At 36.3% G+C, this 12,317-nt stretch overlaps 1 long non-coding RNA gene across 1 annotated transcript; it reads left to right on the top strand.

Moving 5' to 3' along the window:
- The first annotated feature begins 2,241 nt into the window (after positions 1–2,241).
- Positions 2,242–4,671, top strand: LOC140876130 (uncharacterized). The gene is made up of 2 exons (XR_012148683.1): positions 2,242–2,465; positions 4,329–4,671. It is a non-coding gene; the product is annotated as an uncharacterized lncRNA (long non-coding RNA).
- The last annotated feature ends 7,646 nt before the right edge of the window (positions 4,672–12,317 follow it).

The raw sequence follows: 12,317 nt of genomic DNA, 5'->3' as shown, positions 1-12,317 counted from the left end.
ATTTAGTACTTAGAGACGATCTAATTCCATAAGCGATTAATAGCTCATAGTATACTTTGACTTGAAGTGAAATTATGGATTTTTTAGTCGTTGCGTCTGGGATAGAAAATGTGGATAAATCTGTTGGGAAATTTTAATCAAGAGTTGAACTTTCGGTAAAATCAAAGATGCTAGAGATGAACGTTGAAATTGGTGAGTGGATAATTGGGATCTGTTTAGTCACCTATTTGGATTCTATATGTTATTGGTTATTACCTTGGGATTGAACAACAGTGTATTTTATGGTTATATTTTCTTATCAAGGATTGTGTTAGATTTTTTTTTATTATTTATATATAGAAATGTGTCAGATCTATCTCGTATCTTGAGGTCTAATGAGTTGGAATTGATTAGTCCTTTAGCTATCCTATTTAGAAAAGTTTAGTGTTATTTGCTAAGTATTTTGTGAACTTGTGAATTTCTTAAGAGCTCAAGTTGTATATTATATGCGTTAAGTTAATTGGTAAGAAGACATTAAGCATAGCTTTGCTGTTAGAAAGTTTTTAATTTATGGTGGAGGTCGACATAAATTATTTATTGGTTTTGTGGAGTATAATTGATCAATAGCGAAGGATATAAGATTAGAGAAATGTAAGGTGTGCAATAACTTAAAGGTCTAGGAATTTGTAGGTTGTGAAACTTATGAGTTGCAATAGGATGACGTTCGTAGTTTGCAATTTAGATCAAAGTAATTTGGTGCAGCGATAAAATTTAAGTTTGAATAAAATCACTCGATAGCAAATAAGAACTAGGAATTTATAGGACAATGAGAGTTAGCCAAACCCTTGGTGATATATAGATATGGATAAGTATCAGAGTGCGCAGCGAAAGCTAATTAGCGTCAACTCTAGTGGGTGTGTTATTTTGGTACAAGATATTCGAACCTGGTTAGTAAGTTTTGAATTTCGAGGACGAAATTCGATTTAAGGAGGGAAGGAATTGTAGCACCTAAAATCCAATCTATTAAATCGCATGCATTAAATTAAATAAATATTATGATTATTATTTTTAAGTTTAATCGATTTAAAATTCTTTATCTTAATTATTTGTTAATAAAATATTAATTATTTATTTAAATATTTGTATTGTACTAACTATTTAATTAATACTTTTAATTGCTTAAGTTTAATTGCCAAAATGATTATTATTGTGCAACTTATTTGTTTTAAATATTTTAAGGGTTTAAGTTTTCTTAATTAAATAATTTTAATTATTTAGTTTATTCATTTAAATGATCTTAACCATCCCGCTTATTTATTTAAAATGACTTAAATTTATTTGATAGTTATTTAAATAATTTTAAATGTTAACCTTATTTATTTAAATATTTTTGGATGGTCCAAATTATTTATTTTAAATAACTTAAGTTTAGCGCGTAGTTATTTTAAATCATTTTAAATGTCTAGCTTATTTATTAAACACTTTTAAACGCCCAAGTCATTTTAAAGATTTTACTCCGCTTGTGTATTTTATTTAAATGACTTTTAAACAATCATTTAATTAATTTAAATTATTTTAATTGCTTTGTTTATTATTTAAATATTTTATTTAACATTGTGAAATCAAAATAACTAAAGTATTGATTTTAACTTCTACGTTAGTATTTAAATTCCCTCAATTGTTTATTTGTTTTTTGGATGCCTAAAAATTCATAAATTAAATTTCATGCCTAAATTAGTTTTAATGTTTAAAATTCTAAAATATATGGTAATTTAAATGATTTAAATCTAATTAGAATTTATTTGTATGAAATTAAAATTTTAATTACTTAAATTGCTTGTATTTGTGACTTTCGACTTCAGCGCGCGGCTAAGGCGAACACGGCGGGGAAAAATCATTCATTTTAATTATAGGTTACCTATATTTATTGAGAGGTGAAGAAAATAAAATAAAATCTTTATTTTATATTTTTAGTTTAAGAAAGATCGCGTAAGAGCATTTTCGCGCGCAATTTTTTAAATTTTCCAAATTAGCCTTTTTGGACTCGGACAAGTGAAATTTCATTCTTGACATTTAAAATTTAGAGTTCTAAACTTAGAAATTTAAATTAGAGGGAATTTTACAAGCTAAAATTTTAAATTCAAAACTAGCACTTTTTGTAGTCAAAAAGGCACTTTTGACTAGTCCTACTCTCACCCACTCACACCTATACGTACATACACATAATATATCACGCACAAACTTAAAACCCTAGCATTCTAATCCTATCTAGTCGCCTCTCTCATCTCTTTCCCCCCTTCTCACGATATTCTCTTCTCCCCCTCAAGAAACCCAATCGGCCGACCACCTCCTATCCCCTGCCGTCCAGCTGCCGTCCAGCCGCCGTCCAACCACCTCGAAGACACCTTGGGAAGCTCCAGCAGCTGCTGGTTGAGCCTTGCTCCAAGCTTGGCCGATTCCTCTTCTTTTCTTGGTTGCTAGAATAGGCAAGATGATCTTTCTCTTTTTTTTTAAAACCCAAGCATAGATTATAGTGTGTTCTTGGTTCCACCCTTTGAATTTCGAAATTTTCAGATTTACATGGTGTAATATGGTGTATGGTTTCGGTTTTTGCGAGGAATGAGGTGGGAGTTGTTTCTTTTTATGCATTTTGCTATGCTAGCTTACTTATGGAGCCTAAATGATTAAGTTTCATGCAAATATGAATGTTTGGATGTGTAAGTTGAAAATTCAGAATGTGCTCCATTGCATTCAATCCATTTTCGTGTGTGTGTGATTGGATTTAAGCCTCTTTTGTTGTTGGCCAAGTTAATTTATACATGGGCTTTGAAATGTTGTGGAAAATAATGAATTTGTGGCATTTGAGTCAAAATTTTTGAATGAATGGATGAATGGAGATGAGGGGCTTTCATGGGGTGTTTTTGAGGTTGCTCATGTGTATTTGGATGTGTTTTAGGAGGGTCATGGGGCTGGTCATGGAACTAGTAAGTTGGGTGGTCACTTGGAGGAGTTTTGAAGATATTGGGATAGTGAAGGGGCAAAAAGGGGTAGGTAATGTATTGATGGGCTAGGGATTTGTCCAAGGGTCCTAGTTGGGTGTCTAGGCATGTTCAAAAGTTGTTTCTATGGGTTATTGAGGGGCAATAGGTTGAGGGATGAGCTCGGGAGTCCATAGTGTCAAGAGGTCCAAAAACAGAATTTTTACCATTGCGTCAAGTCTTGGGAAATAGTTCTGGTGGGTTCGGTGTTAGAGGCCTGGGCAGGGGCTAACTCTGATTTACTTAAAAGTATAGGATGTAAAGATCGTGTCGGTGTAAATTGGGCCTATTTCGGATATAAATCGACTGAGTTATGTACGTTTTAAATTGGAGTGACGTGAGCAGATTTTTCCCTTCTTTACGGGCTGTCCGGGTATCAAAGTTTATGGGTTGGTTTGGACCATTGTAAAAATGTAAATACTAGTTATTAGAGTGTTTTAAGGTGTGTTTGAGATGCTGGTTCAAACGGAAAGTCTTTTGGATTAATATACGATGAGTTATGGATTTTGTAGGCCGACCGCTCGAGTTGGGCCCTTGTGAGCGTAAACTTAAGTAAAATAGAGTAAGACCTTAAATCAAGGGTGCCCCCCCTACACTCCAATCATCCATAAAGATTTATGATGCGCAATCTTTTGAGTTTACTTCGTTTACATTATTCAATGTCATTTATTCGCGTGTGTAATTTCAAATCTATTTAATATTCTAGTCCTGAAGTCTAGTTTCAAAAGAAATGTTTGCAAAGGATTAAATGTTGAGTAGAGAAATTGTTGAATGAAAGAAAAAGTTAAAGAATGAAGTGAGTTGGTTGTGACTTGTACGTGCAATGTTGGGTCGGGGGATGCCCTGATTCACTTGCCAAATTACGTGTAGTACGAGGTCGAGAGACATCTCGGTTTTCCTACCAAATAGACGTGTAGTACGAGGTCGGGAGCAATCTCGATTTCCCTACCAAATGGACGTGTAGTACGAGGTCGGGAGCAATCTCGATTTCCCTACCAATTAAAGGGCAATGAGGGGTCCGGAGAAATCTTGACTTCCTTGCCGGCATTGTATACTATAGCCATCGATCGATCAAAATCATAGTCACAGTCGATGATCCAAATTCAATAGTAAAGTAAAGGATAAATGTTTCTTGAATGTGTTTCCATCGCATGTTGCCATTGTTCTTACTTCGGGCATGTCTTGTCTTTATTCCTTTCGCGCGAGATTCGTTAGTCTATTGAGCACTATTTTTAGTATTATGCATTTGAACGCTTGCTGTATTATTTAAATCTTGCTGGGCTTTTAGGTTCAATACTATGCTTGGTGCAGGTGAGCTTTTGGATGAGGCTGCGGGGCAGGATTTCCAGGGCCCATAGGTGTTCGGAGGCACACCCTGACCGTTGCAGCTCTTTTCTTTCCGAATTTATGTTTATGTAATAATTATACTACGATGATTGTTGTTTCCCCTTTTCATAGCAGGATGTGATATTCCCTGCAATTTATTGTTGGCATGTAAACGTTAAATACTTTGTTCCTTCGGTTGGCGTCAAATTAGATATTGTTTTGCATGCTTGAGTTTGTTGTTCACCTCGGGATGAGGTTTATTTAAATTGTTGTTTGAGACAGGTGGTTTTATTATTCAAACAAATAGGTCATGCCAAAATTTTTAAAATTTTCCGCATTTTCTTTATTTATTTATTTATTAGTAGTCGGAGTCGTTTCAGATGCCCTGTTCTGATCATTTCAATCGACTTCTGAACACTTAAATCTGATTTCTGTTCTTCTTTAATTCAAATCAACAATTCAGGCTCAGAACGGATAGCACAAATTCTCATTGGTCTTCTATCTATCTCAAATATTAATCCAGAAATACAGCAATCTTCAATCAAATGAGATACACCTATAGTAGATAAGGATAAAGCACATATCTTCCTACTTAGAGCATCTGCTGCTGCATTTTACTTTCCTGGATAATATTTTATTTCACAATCGAAGTCTTTCAGTAAGTCAAGTCATCTTCTTTGTTTCATGTTCAGCTCAGATTGTGAAAACAGATACATCAAACTCTTATGATCAGAAAATATTTCAAACTTCTCACCATACAGATAATTTTGCCAGATCTTCAATGCAAAGACGATAGCTGCCAATTCGAGATCATGAATTGTATATCTGACTTCATGTGGTTTCATTTGTCGTGAAGCATAAGCAACAACATGTCCTTTCTGCATCAAAATACAACTCAAACCTTGATGAGAAGCATCACAATATACAATAAAATCACCAGTACCTGAAGGGATTGTCAAGACTGGTGCTGTAGTCAATCTTTTCTTCAGCTCAAGAAAACTAACTTCACAAGCTTCAGACCAAATAAACGGTGCATTTTTCTGTGTAAGCTGTGTAATAGGCTTTGCAATAGACGAGAAGTCTCTGATAAATCGACGGTAATAGCCTGCTAAGCCCATAAAACTTTGAATTTCTGGCACAGATGTCGGTCTCTGCCAACTGATTACAGCTTCAACTTTGCATGGATCCACTGAAATACCATCTCCTGAAATAATATGGCCAAGAAAAAAGACTTTTTGCAACCAAAACTCACATTTGGATAACTTGACTTAAAGTTTCTCTTCTCGTAGAATTCTCAATACAGTTCTGAGATGGTCAGCATGTTCACACAAATTCTTAGAGTATATCAAAATATCATCGATAAAGATAATTACAAAGTCATCTAGATACTTCTGAAATACTCTATTCAACAATCCCATAAATACTGCTGGTGCATTCTTTAGACCAAAAGACATGACTATAAACTCATAATGGCCATACCTGGTTCTAAATGCAGTCTTAGGGATATCTTCATCTCTTACTCTCAGTTGATGATAGCCAGATCGTAAATCAATCTTCGAGTATACTGACGAACCCTGAAATTGATCAAATAAATCATCTATACGATGTAAAGGATATCGATTCTTTACCATTGCTTTATTCAATTGCCGGTAGTCAATACATAATCTCATCGATCCGTCTTTATTTCTGACAAACAAAACCAGAGCGCCCCAAGCAGAAACACTCGGTCTGATATATCCTTTGGCTGAAAGATCTTCAAGTTGCTCTTTCAGTTCTTTCAATTAAACTGGTTCCATACGGTAAGGTGCTTTCGAAATCGGTTGTGTACCTGGCATCAATTCTATGCTGAAGTCTACCTATCAAAACGTAGGCAATCCCGAAATCTCGTCAGGAAAAACATCAGTGAACTCACTAACCACTGGAAAATCAGCCAATTTCAGGCTAAGTTTCAATACATCAACTGTATAAATCAGAAATCCTTCTGCCCCTTTCTGCAATAAATCAGTCATAGAAAGAACATATATCAAAGGAATTCTGGCTCGTGAACCCTTACCATAGAACTTCCACTCGTCATCCATCTCTGGTCTAAACTTCACAATCTTCTGAAAGAAATCAACTGTAGCTCTGTACTTGGTTAGCATATCGATACCGATTATACAATCTAAATCAGACAAGCCAAGCACAACACAATCCATTTCAATCTCATGACCCTCAAACTGCAATGTACAATTTCTTACAGACTTCACTGATATAATACCTCTTCCCAAAGGTGATGAAATAGACACTACAGTAGCTAAGGGTTCAACAGGCAATTCATGTAATGCAACAAATTGCTCAAAAATAAATATGTGTGAAGCACCAGTATCAAATAACACATAAGAAGGATAACCATAAATAGATCAGTTACCTGCAATCACATCATCAGGTGCAGCTTGTGCTTGCTCTTCAGTCAAAGCAAACACTCAAGCTTGTTGTCTCGAAGGTTGACTCACAGTCTGACTTCCTCCTCCTCTACCTTGCTGCTGAGTCTGTGGTTGGAACGAATGAACAGAAGATGCAGATTGAGCCACTGGTCTCGATGATCCCGCACCTTGTGAACCTCCAACACCCCACTGTGGGCAGACCCTCGCAAAGTGTCCGGTTTGATTACAGATATGACAACTGCCAAACACTCCTCGACACTGGTCGCTGGCATGACGACCTCCACACTTCGTACAGTACACCTCAGAACCACTAGACTTCTGTCCAGCTTTGAACGGTTTAGATCCACTCGAGCTTGAAGAACTACCTCCAGACCGCTTAAACTGTTTTGCTTTCCCTTTAAAAAAATTCTTCTTACCACTGCTAGAACCTCCTCCTTCAAATCGAGGTGGTGGTGGAATCTGTGGCTGATCAACAATTGGTACATGTATAGCTGGTGCTGGCACAAACAGTGCTCATCGTTGCCTCAACAACCCAGCTTCAGCCCCCTTTGCATGATCAAGAGCATCGGCAAAGTTGTTCGGTCGTCCCGCATTCACGAGAGTAAAAACATCTAGATTCAACCCGTTAATGAATTGGTCAGCTTGAGCTTCATCACTGTCTGCTATATGGGGAGCAAATTTTAAAAAATCTCGTGAATTTAGCAACATATTGTTCAATATTTAGTTGCCCTTGCTGCAAGCTAGCAAATTACGCTCCTTTCTCCTTCCTATAAGATACTGGGAAGAATCGTTGATAAAAAGCAGTTTTAAAAATAGCCCATGTAATAACCGTACCTCGATGCTCTAGTGCTCTTCGTGTTGCTATCCACCAACCTTTTGCAACTTCGTGTAGTTGGTGTATAACAAGTTTGACTCGACGATCTTCTGCATAATCAAGGGATTCAAACAATTCTTCAATATCCTCGAGCCAACTCTCACATTCCACAGAGTTCTCAGTTTCTTTCAGTGTTGGCGGTTTAAAGGACTGAAAGTGTTTCAACAGAGTTTCCATCGGAGTAGCAGTCATATCCCCCATATCTCTTGATGTACTTCCCTGTTCAGTTCTAGGCATTTCTGTTGTTGGTGTCACTATCGGTTCTACTCTCGGTGCTTCAGCTGCTTGTGGTACTGTCGGTTCCATCACTGCCTGTTCTGGAAACGGATTTGGGCCTGTCTGTCTAGTCACTGGTCTTCGAGGCATATCTGATTATCAAACAGATTAGTACATAATTCAATCTCATATATAATAAATCTGTTTCAGTCCTCCTCTAATTAGCACAATAATGCCTTCTCAAGAGATTGAGTTCTGATTCAGTCTCAGTCAAGACATGCTTTCATCCAAATCATATAAGCAGATATCATGCAATTCTTAAAGCTGTAATTCAGTTTAGATAATAAACATGCTTCAAGAATAAGTAAACAATCAGATAGAAGACTCAATCTACCCCGCTCACTCACTATAGTTCAATCTATGTCCAAGATCAACGTCAGCTCTGATACCACCTGTTGTGGGGACCTCGGGTGCTAATCTTTCTTCTTAATGGGCAATCAATATTAATTACAAACCAAGAAGTAAATAAGTAAGAAAAGAATTTTTTTTTTTAATATGGGCGCGGGTGCGCCCTATGCCAACGCCCCCGGGCGCGCACCGGCGCCCCCGCGCTCAACCTGGCAGAACTTTTGTTATGCCAGGGCGCGGGTGCGCTCGGGCCAGCCCAGGTACGCTCAAACGGCCAAAAAAATTCCCAACATGATTTATTTTGCTGTCAAGGAAGGTTTCATGATGTATAACCCTTACATCCAACTCAAAATACATACAAACAAAGTTTATATCAACAAACCTCAATCTACACATGTAATGCTATCTTAGTGCTTCAAAAGTTGATACATACACATGTTTAACTAACATGTTTTCCAACCAACTAAGTTTGATACAAAGTCATGACAGCAAACTCTATTCATAACCTGACGTCTCCACAGCTAATCTCTCTCTCAAGCTACCCACGTCGACTCTGGCCAACTCCTGCCCCATCTCTTGTCATGCACACATACAAAAAAAGACAAAAGCCGGATAAACTCCGGTGAGAATACAATCTCAGTATAATCAACATATATATGCGTTAACGTAAATTATATCAACTCTAACATATCATCTCGAGAATAGAGTAATCCACGCATAAATAAATAAATATATATATATATAATTGATTCATATAACGTCATTGCCATCAAGATTCGTATCCGATCTTGACATGGATATCCTTCTATCGTAGTCGTCTGACTCGAAAATAAGGTTCATCAAACCTTGGAAAGAATCAATTAATATAACATATCATCTCATATCAATTATAGATCACTTACCTATGATGGATCGACAACATCAATCATAAAACGATAAATAAGTATGTGATTTTTGCGGGACAACTCAAGAACTTCATTCTCGAGTTACAAATCCCTGACTTGTGATGTCGTCTTATACCTTATTATTTTGTCTCGGTTCTTGAAGCTTCAAATCTGAAACATAACAACAACTCATATATCATAAACTATTCAACTTCACATACAATTCTGCTCACTTTCATTATTCCATTCTCAAAGAACAACTTCAAACCTCAAGCAAATCTTCTTCGGTTCGAAGGCGGACTTCACGAGTTGATCAAGCTCTTACTAATCTGAAATATAATGATTATAACCAAGAAACATCAGTTATGACATTATGAGATCCTCAGGTCAATCATAAGACACCGAAACAGCCTCAAATCATAAACCGACGACGTAGCGATTAAAAATCGATAACCGACAAAACATCGAAACCATTCTATCATTCATACAACTTCATATACATGATATACCAGATAAATAACATCAAAACTCAGCAACATCAGATGCATAACTTTCGAAACATTTGCTGGAAAACATATTAAACTCATACGATGCTCTTTCTTCGATTCGGTTTTGCTACGATACAATACATAATCTCAAGAACATGCATACATAAACGGATTCTGATCTCCAGCATATATCAATCTTCAAAGCATGCCGAAATAAATAGAAACCTACACCAAATCGAAGTCCTCGTCGCAAGGATTCCAGAACTATTTTCGAAATCAAAATCGGACAATCGAATCAAAAGTTACGATGATTTGAAAATCGCAATTCAAAAGAAAATGAAGAAGGTCTCGGCACTTCTGCTCAAACATCTGAACATTCATGTGGAATACATGTATACATGCTGACACTTCAGGTAAAATTGCAATTTAACCCCTGAAAGTTCATAATTTGCAATTCAGTCCTCAACCCTCTTTTTAATTCAATTTCAATCCTAAATAATTTAAGAATATTAGAATTTAAATCAAAACTCTAAATATTCCCAAATTAAATATACTCGGATTAAAATTAAATAAATTTGGATTAAATCAAATAATCTCGGGCCTTACATTTGATGTATGGAACCAAAGCGACTTCCTTTGCAAAAACTACATACTCAATGGACTGGACAATGCATTGTACAATGTGTATTTTCAAGTCAAAACAACAAAGGAACTTTGGGAAACACTTGAAAAAAAATACAAGGCGGAAGATGTTGGTCTGAAAAAGTTCATTGCGGGAAGGTTTCTGTATTACAAGATGATAGACTCCAAATCTGTTGTGAGTCAAGTGCAAGAACTACAAGTACTACTGCACGAGATTCATGCAGAATGGATGAGTCTAAGTGAGTCCTTTCAAGTTGCTGCTTTGTTCGAAAAACTCCCTCCGTTGTGGAAGGATTTCAAGAACTACTTAAAGCACAAGCGAAAGGAGATGGGTTTGGAAGATCTAATTATGAGACTAAGGATCAAAGAAGACAATCGAAACACCGAGAAAAGCAACAACAAGTTAGCAGTAAAAGTGAATATCATGGAGACTAGTAATAATAGAGGGAAGAAGAGAAAGTTCGTGGTTGTAAAAGAAAAATATCAATCAAACCAGAAGAAGAATTTTCAAGGAAATTGCTACAATTGCGGAAAACCAAATCATAAAGCAAAAGATTGTAGACTTCCAAAGAAAGACAAACAACAAGCCATTGTGGCTCAAGAAAGGTCAGTACCATTTGATATATCAGATTTGGATTTAACCTCAGTTGTGTTTGAAAGAAATATGGTGGACAACCCCAATGAGTGGTGGGTTGATACGGGTGCTACCTGCCACATATGCTCCAATAAGGAGATGTTTTCCACATACACTCCAACTTCTGGGAGAAAATTTTTCATGGGAAACTCTGTCACATCGGACATTGTGGGGGTTGGAAAATTCGTCTTGAAGATGACGTCAGGAATGGAGGTGACTCTTGCGGAAGTGCTACACGTTCCTGAAATAAGGAAAAATCTGTTTTCGGGGTCATCACTAGTGAAACATGGATTTAGGATGGTTTTTGAATCAAATAAATTTGTACTGACCAAGAATGGTCATTTTGTTGGAAACGGGTATCTCGATGAGAGCCTCTCCAAGTTAAGTGTAATTGCGGTTCACCGCAAGATTGATGACAATAAAGTTGATAATTTTATTTACTTGGTTGAGTGTTCTAATTTATGGCATGTTCGTTTAGGACACGTAAATTATAATACATTGCGACGTTTAATGAATTTTAAATTATTGCCGAAGTACAAAATTAATCCAACACATAAATGTGAGATATGTGTTGAAGCAAAAATGACTAAGGCGCCATTTCATTTATTCGAAATATGTACAGCTCCTTTACAATTAATTCACACAGACTTATGCGATTTAAAATTCGTACAAACAAGAGGAGGCAAAAAGTATTTTGTGACATTTATAGATGATTGCACAAGATACTGTTATGTATATCTTTTAAGAAGTAAAGATGAAGCACTCGATGCGTTCAAAACTTATAAAATTGAATTTGAAAATCAACTTGAAAAACAAATAAAGAATGTGCGCAGTGATAGAGGTGGGGAGTACGGAACACTTTTTGATGACTTTTGTTCCTCATCCGGCATTATTCATCAAAGGACCGCACGATACTCACCTCATTCAAACGGAGTTACCAAAAAGAAAAATCTAACTTTGAAGGAAATGATGAACGCATTGTTAATAAGTTCGGGCTTACCCCAAAACTTGCGGGGGGAAGCTCCTTTTAGCTAATCATATTCTGAATAAGCTACAACACAAAAAACATGATAAAACACCGTATGAGTTATAGAAAGATCACAAACCTTCCTATAAGTACCTCAAAGTGTTGGGGTGCTTGGTAAAGGTTGAAATACCAAATCCAAAGCACGTAAAAATAGGACCAAAGACGGTCGACTGCATATTCATTGGATATGCACATAATAGTAGTGTTTATAGATTTATAGTGCACAACTCTGAAATTTCTGGAATAACAAAAAGTGTAATGCCCCGATTTTATCTTAATTGAGCTTATTTTAGATAATCAGAGTTTCAGAGCTTAAGAGCCGACATGATTTTGATCACGGTCTATTTTGCAATTTTTGGAAATTTCAGGGACTAAAAC

Source organism: Henckelia pumila, chromosome 1 (genome assembly GCF_033568475.1).
Source record: "Henckelia pumila isolate YLH828 chromosome 1, ASM3356847v2, whole genome shotgun sequence".
In the NCBI taxonomy this organism is placed as follows: Eukaryota; Viridiplantae; Streptophyta; class Magnoliopsida; order Lamiales; family Gesneriaceae; genus Henckelia; species Henckelia pumila.
Note: the sequence above shows the minus strand (reverse complement) of the source record. Positions and strands in the feature narration are given on the sequence as shown.